The sequence below is a fragment of the Hypanus sabinus genome, chromosome 7, assembly GCF_030144855.1.
Source record: "Hypanus sabinus isolate sHypSab1 chromosome 7, sHypSab1.hap1, whole genome shotgun sequence".
Taxonomy (NCBI): Eukaryota; Metazoa; Chordata; class Chondrichthyes; order Myliobatiformes; family Dasyatidae; genus Hypanus; species Hypanus sabinus.
The window spans coordinates 50,752,375-50,761,023 of NC_082712.1; positions in this window are offsets into that span (position 1 = coordinate 50,752,375).

Below are 8,649 nucleotides of genomic sequence, written 5' to 3' on the forward strand. Positions count from 1 at the left end.
CTGATGGCTGTGGGAAGAAGCTGTTGTTGAACCCTAGGCAGTCAGTCTTAAGGTGCCTGTACATACAGTAGCAGGAAAGGTGCTACCCAATTTACATTCAGCAAGCTCCTGAAAACAACAAATTGTTAATAATCAGATAATTTCTGAAAATCCTAATCTTCCCATTCAAAAGCAGCCTAAATTTGGACATGAAACTAATTATAGATAGTGAGCTCAAACCAGCAATCTGTATTAATATTCACGGCAACAATATCTTACTGTAGTTGTAAAAAGCATATACTTATTACTCGTTTGCTTTATTACACATCATTCCTCATTAAAAGTTAAGTTAATCAAGTAAGCATGAAACAACTAAAGTGCAAAATTCCGTGAGTTTAAAACAGTAATATTTGTTGCAATAAACTAAAGCTCAGTTCCTAATTTGGTCAATCTATATATAGTTGATGAGATCGCCTTGAGCCCACACCCATCCATATTGGATTAAATTAAAGTATACTCTGTAAAGAGATCTGAGTGGTTTTCCTACGTTTAAAAAAAACTTCTCAAGCATCCTTAAATAGTCCAAATGAATACTCTGACATCATTTAGTAGCCCTGTTAATGGCAAGCCATGTTGCAGCACAGCTTCTTAAACATAGCAAGTAGAATCAAGAAGATTCTGTGGAATTTTGAGGGGACGTTGAAAACATCCCGATAATCGGATGAGATCTAGTGCTGCTTTGCTTCTGTATCAGTATTTTCAAACAAAATCTTCAAGTCTTCTCTTGTGGTTTTGCTGTGAGGTATGCTGCCCCCTGTAGTTTGTTTGTGCCTATTCTGAATACAAATGACTAGATCTTTCAGAGTTACAAAACACTTCTTCAAATTGGGAAACTAGGTTTATTCCTCTGGTAAAATTACTCCTTCTGCTGCTGCCCGATCTCCTTCTCACCAACTATCACTATCCCACCTTCGCCACCACTGATTCACGTACGTGCTTGCTCCTCGCACAGCCATTCCTTCAGGCTACTGTTCATCACATGCTCATTCATTTTAAGTGCAGGTATTTCAAATAATCCTGACAGTTCAATGTGCTTCAAGCTACAAGAAAAAAGGAATGGTGGGATTTTAATTTTAAGTTTGATTATTTTTCGTGTTCAGTGTGTCTGCATCGATGTGTCTGTGATGTTACTGCAAGTTTAAATTTTTTTTATTGTATCTTATTGACAATAACCTAAACTAGATTAACTAATCTTTTGAATATTTAATTTCCCACCAAGTTTATGCTAAGATAAACACAGAATCTACAAAATCACAGGAAACAAGCCTGGTCAAAACCTATGTATAACATGTTTAAATCTCTCATAGCACTTATGTTTTTCTAGGTCTACTGACTTCAATTTAGCAAGAAAGTAATCAATGAAAATATGGGGTTATTGGGATCACTCCACAATTGTGCTGTAACACGCAAGATGAGAAATTTCTAATTTTGGTATGTAATGAAAACAAGTTGGTCAATGCCTTCATTAAGCTTGAGACAGGAAAACAGTGAGCAGCTCTATTTCATTGGGAGATTTCGTTTGATCTTCAACTCAGGCATGCCTGTACAAACACAACATTGCCAGCAACTTGTACTACACTCCATCTTTAAAGATGTAATACATCCTGAGGTCAGCTGCAGGAATATTATGAGACGAAAAAAAGTTTTATATTAGGGCAGGTGACCAAATCTTAGTCTCCTTTGAATGTAACTTAGAAAGCAGTGAATGGTAAAGAATTGAAGAGATTTGAGGGTGAGATCATGAAAGGATTTGAGTCTAGCAATTTGAGTGTTCAGATTTGAAAGTAATGCATTATTGGATTGGGTATGGATGTCATCTCAGAAAACATAAGTGAGGAGGGGATTAAATTTGATAGCTGCTGAAAAATGGACGTGTGTGTGCTTAGCCCACACTTGTAGGTTTTGAGGCAACAGTGTACCAAATTGCTTGCAGACTGACATGTCCCACTGAAACTGATGTGACGTGGCTTAATAAGCCTCAGCAGGGACATGATACCATCAATATTAAAACAACATAAAGCAAGCTTCCACTGCTTAAATTTAAACTGCATATAGAGGACATATACCATTTATGTGGGAGATGGCTGATGACATTTCTGAACTTCATAAGCAATGGTGGGAGGATATGTTATAAAACTCCCAGAGGTGGAATAAATGAGATTTGGTCTGCTTAAAATAGATCAGAAAGATCCCCAGGCAAACTCTCATGGAGGTGGGATCAACTTACAGTAATCAGTGTGGATGTATTGAATCAAGAAGTTCAACATCTTCATACATGGTTTAGGTCAAAAAGTGCTTCATTGAATAGCATCTCCCATCAACTTGCCTCAGACACTGCTCATTTCAATAGACAATAGGTGCAGAAGTAGACCATTCGGCCCCTCGAGTCTGCACCGCCATTCTGAGATCATGGCTGATCATTCACTATCAATACCCAGTCCCTGCCAATACCCGTGATAACTCATTTACCTATATCTTCTAAGTTCATGTCTAACATTCATTGATTGTACCACTCTCTTACTCCCTCATAACCCTAGCTCAAAGCTTTGTAGCTGGTCAGTCATAATGTTGAGAAGCATTTGAAGACTTTTTGATGGCTTTGAAATTTAAAAGAATGAGAGTGATTGTATTGAAACATATATGAGGTCCTAAGCAGGCATAACAGGGTAAACGTGGAGGTAAATTTACTAGTGGGAGAATCGTTAACAAGGTGGCATAGCCTGAAGTTAATGAGCTGGACATTTAAAATTTAAATATGAGAAAATTCCTTTTGCATAGAATGATGAATTGCTGGAATTCTCTGCCCAGAAAGTTGAGGTGAGCTCATGAGAAATAGTTAAATTTGAGGTAGATAATCTTGTGTGAAAAAATAGGGTATTTGGAGGTCAGGAGAAGGAGAAAGCCTGGCACAGAGAAAAACCAATCTTAATTAAGAACAGAAAATTTTGGAAAAATTCAGCAGGTCATCAGTATCTATAGAGAGAGAAGGAGTCCATATCTCCTTGTTTACGAGAGAGATGCAAGTTAATTTTCAGTGGGTGAAAAGGTGGGAAGTGGCTGTGTAAATCAAATGGAATGTCTCTGATAGGATGAGTTAAAAAGTCTTGATGGCAGCTACAAGCAATGAGTTGACATGCCCATGCAATATTCTGTGGCTTTAGGTGTCATTTTGGTCTACAGTATTTATTTTGCAGAACCTTTTGTTTTTGCATCATTAGCAGATAAAGACAACAAAATTAAGGCATTACACGATACTGTTGAGGTATGCCAATCCGATTAAAGTCCACATAAGTACAAGCTGCCTTCTTTCCCTTGCTCTTTGCATTGTATCAAATGGGTAGAAATGACATCACGCTGTTTACAGAAGGTCACAAACTCTTCCACATAAACTGTACCGTGGGGATGTTAGTGTTCATTAAACAACCACTCACTCTTCCTACTTTCTGCAGCTCTCTTTGGACAAACAATACAGAGTTATAGAGCAATGCAGCGTGGAAACAGGTCTCTATGCCCAACATGTCCATGCTGACCATGATGCTAGTTACAAGCTAGTCCTTATTTGCCTGAACTTGGCCAATATCCCTCTGATCCATATTCTTATCCAGATGTCTTTTAAATGTTGTTATTGTGCCTGTCTTAACCACTTTGGCAGATTTTCCCACATACACACCTCCCTCAGCATAAAGAAGTTACCTCTCAGGTCCCTTTTAATTCTCTTATCTCTCTCCTTAAAGCAATGCCCTCTAGTTCTTGATACCCCTTTTCTGGGCAAAAGACCATGTGATTTCACCTTATCTGCCATTACACGGGATTGGAAAAATCTGCAGAGGAGTGTAAAATCAGCCAGCTCACTTATGGTCACTATCCTCCCCACCATCGAGCGTCACAACCACGGATTTGGTAGCACAGCAGATATGGCAGCTGCCCTCATTAATATGCACATGTCAGCTAATTATTATTTCATTGTTATAGTTCTTAAATCTATTCTTTTTGCCGCAGTGCTTGTCGAGGCTTGAGCAAAGCACAGCAACGTTTCACTGTCTGTTTGCATTCTGCCTTGCCTGAGAAATTGGACTGTCGAGTCAACTGATTCTGAAGACGAGTGATATTCCTTTTGTATTTAGTTATTCCTTTCAGTTGCAGTGTTGGCTTCATTTTCCATTTGAGAGTTTTAGTAAATGGCCCTGTTTGGCCTAGCGTTTATTGTTTTCTTATCCCTCTAATTCTGCTCGCGTTAAAGTCTGTGAACTATCGACATGCTTCAGTGTCTCTTGATCCACACTTGGGCCATATCTGAACATAGTAACATCAAGGATATCTTCAGAGGTCAGTTTCTCAGAAAAGCAGCATTCATCATTAAGGACCTCCACTTCTTGTTATTACTATCACAATAAGGGAGGTACAGGAATCTGAAGACACACGTTCAACATTTTATGAATAGGTTTCTGAATAGAAAATGAACCCATCAATAGTACCTCAATATTTTTGCTCCTTTTTGCACTATTTATAGTATTTATTTTATATATATTTCTTATTGTAATTAACAGTATATTTTACATATGTATTGCACTGCACTGCTGCCACAAAACAACAAATTTCATGACATATGTCAGTGATTTTGATCCTAAGGACCTTATGTTTCACACACCTCTGTAAGGTCACAAATTATTCTAATCAGAAATAAAGAGGAAATCTGCAGATGCTGGAAATCCAAGCAACACATAAAAAATGCTGGAGGAACTCAGCAGGCCAGGTTCTGCAGAAGGGTCTTGGCCTAAAATGTTGACTGTACTCTTTTTCATTGTTGCTGCCTGGCCTACTGTGTTCCTCCAGCATTTAGTGTGTGTTGTTCACACATTGATTTCCTGTGTGCCAAGGAGTAAAGTCCTAACCTGCCCAACCTCTCCTTATAAATCAGTCTCTTTAGTTTTGGCAATTTCCTTGTAAATCTATGTGGTGCATATGGTTCCCTTCCCCTCCTGAGGCTGCTTGACTCCAATAGATTGTTTTTTGCTCATCCTGTCTCAGCCCTTTTCACATTTCACGAGGAAGATCACAATATTGGCAATGCAAGGAAAACTGGGGCTGCACTTCCCCTTTCCTGAAAAATCCACATCAATTAAGAAGCATATTAGGACAAAATATCCACAAAAAAGTTTTTAAAGTGTTAATGTAATCCTAATGGCTAAAAGGAGTGTTAATGAAAGCAGATTGCTTAATGTTCCTGCACTTTAGTAAATGAACAGAAAGCTCAGCATGAAGTCTGCTTAAACAAACAAGCCTCTGCAGTTTGCAGAGCTGTACAAGGAAGTATTTACTTTTCAGATGGTCAGGGGCACTTATTCCTATAAACTAATGTTGAAATGAAAATTCCTTTCCCTTACTGTCAATAAACCAAGGCTATCCTTCTTGGCTACTTGTAGCAATCACATGCTTCTCACTCCACTCAAACAAGCTCACTAAGTGGCCCCTCTGAATCTTGCAATGTTATAAGTTACTATTCCGTTTTGAGCCCAGATTTACAGGTGACCAGCTACCAATGCAGTCTCACTCAGGTGGTGGGGAAGTATCATTTTAACTTAATGTTCCCATCGCTGCCAGATCTTCAATTGACACCTGCCTACGTTTTCTTCATGGTTGAAATTTTCATCACTTTTCTTATTTTTTTAAATCTATGAAGTGAAAAACCTGCCAGCAGCTTCCCACTCCCCCTTCTATTGACCTTTCATTTCTGTGCCAGTGGATCTGTTCAAGAACCCTGTCCTTGTTTTTCAATCCCTGAGCGACCTCAGTCCAGCCCAAAGCCAAGAATTCTCACTCCAATTCCAACATGCAAATTGTTACTTCCTTTCTTTGATTCACTGTAGGACTATTTTCCAGTCTAATCCTTGCTACGAGAAATTATCTTCCAAAATGCTGATTTTTGGATGAGTGTTTTTTTTATTTCTCTTCATTCCAATTATTCCTTTGCCTGTCTGTCAGATGTTCCTGTTTCAAACCATAGAATTTTATGACACATCGTTTCTCTGCTCCCTGAGAAAGCAATCCACTCTGACCCATTTCTCTTCCTCCCACATCAACCACTTTTCGTTCACCTTTGTGAATTAAAGTCTATCTTTCTTTTGCAGGGTATTATGAATTCTGCTTGCATTATTGTTTCTGCCAGGGCATTTTATATCAATAAATCAACACATGTAAAATAAGAATAAAAACTTCACCTCTTCTTTCACTCTTTTGCTGCTGAACCACAAAATCTCTGAGCACAGAAACAAACCACGTGCCCCATTTCTGAGAGCAATCCAGTGCTGGCTCTCTATCTACCCACAGCCTCTCTTTCCTCCGCTTCAAATTGTTTATCCAGGTTTTATAATGGTGTCAATAATTATTTTTGTTGCAAAGCTTAATATTCCACATAATTGCATAACAATAAATCTCTCTTATTTATTCTAGGTTTCAAGCATTTTCTTCAAAATTGACAAATGCTCATCAAATTAAATCAACTTTTCCTATTCACTGTACAGAAATGTTATTTTGAAAACTCACTCAATAACAGAAACTAAGTATATCAGGTGTTTATACTTCATTGTCACCAAACAATTGATATTAGAGTGTACAATCATCACAGTGATATTTGTTTCTGGGCTTCGTGCTCCCTGAAGTACAAATCAAAATAAATATAATAAAAATTTTAATTATAAATCATAATTAGAAAATAGAAAAGGGAAAGTACTGTAGTGCAAGTCAGGTCCGGATATTTGGAAGGTACGGCCCAGATCCGGGTCAGGATCCGTTCAGCAGTCTTATCACAGTCAGAAAGAAGCTGTTCCCAAATCTGGCCGTACGAGTTTTAATGCTCTTGAACCTTCTCCCGGAGGGAAGTGGGACAAAAAGTGTGTTGGCTGGGTGGGTCTTGTCCTTGATTATCCTGGCAGCACTGCTCTGACAGCGTGTGGTGTAAAGTGAGTCCAAGGATGGAAGATTGGTTTGTGTGATGTGCTGGGCTATGTTTCCTGATGTGAATAGTTTTTTCATCCTTGACATTATTTGAGTGAATCTGAAATATTAGTTCTCTTGTGCTCCAGGGGAAGGAAGATGATATGCTCCAGTCTATATTGGGGGGTTTGGTGCTGGAGAGAGATAACAGCAGTAAATTACCAGGCATTAACGTATTGGATCACCTGAACTGAGCCCAGCACAATGATTCAATCATAAGGATGGCAGACCAGCATCTTTCTTAGGAAAAACGTTCAGCTTTTCAATCCACACAAAATGCTGGTGGAACACAGCAGGCCAGGCAGCATCTATAAGGAGAAGCACGGTCGACGTTTCGGGCCGAGACAGTTAGTCCTGACAAAGGGTCTCAGCCCGAAAAGTTGACAGTTCTTCTCCTTGTAGATGCTGCCTGGCCTGCTGTGTTCCACCAGCATTTTGTGTGAGTTGTTTGAATTTCCAGCATCTGCAGATTTCCTCATGTCAGCTTTTCAATCAATGCTTTAACAAATTTCTACAGATGTACCTTTGAAAGTTTTCTGACTGGTTGCATCATGGTCCATTACGGCATTTTTGAGTGTACAGAAATATAAGAAGAAGCAGATAAGCTTGGATTCAGCCGAATATGTAAGGGGCACATCATTCCCCACTATTGGTAAGTATCCACATGAGTAGAGCCTCGAGAAGGACATCATCATCAAAGATCCCCACCATTGGGACCATGCCATCTTCTTGCAGTTACCATTGGGCAGGAGGTCCAGAAGCTTGAAGACCCACACCTCCAGGTTCAAGAACTGTTACTTTCCTTCCATTCTTGAACCAACTAGCCAAAAATAATTATACTTCAGCAATATTAAAACCACTTTGATCACTTTGAACTAAAATCATTTTTTTGTTCTAATTGTTCTAAATTGTAAAATTTGAGTATAATTTCTGGTTTTCTTGTGAATTCTGCTTTTCTGATGCTATGTTCCTGTGATGATGTTGCAAATAAGTTTTTCATTGCACTTGTACATAGAACAATAAATGCAACTTTGATTTTAAATTTTAAAAGGGATGTAAAACTTCACAAAGTGCTTGAAATGACTTATATGACTTCTGCATATAATGATCTAGATCGCTCTGGTTGTGCAGTGTCTTTTCATTACATCATTGTATCTTCCTGCAACATTGAAGGTCTAACTAGAGAAACTTCAATATTATTCCCATTAATTGCCTCTGCCCCTGTCTGGGCTCTCCACAAGCATGTCTTCCTTGTACAAACTGACCAAAGAGAAAGGTCCAGCAATACTTGGCCTTCCACCTCTGGTTTCTATGGAAGTACAGTACATACACTGGGAAAGTGCATGGTGACTCCATGCATCAAGCTAGGTCCATCCAATCCAAGCCCAGTGGCATTAATATGCTGGCTAACCCTGATTTACACACGTTGTCAAATATTTATTTTACTTTAAATCACAGATTCTAGACTTGCTTTAGAGATTGATTGGTCAGATTTTCCTGCTGCCAGAATGGAAATACTTCAAACCTTTTGCAAGCTACAATCTAGTTTACACATTTAGAGTCATAGAATATGGAAATGGTTCCTTCAGCAGAACTTATCCATGTTGATTGTGTTGC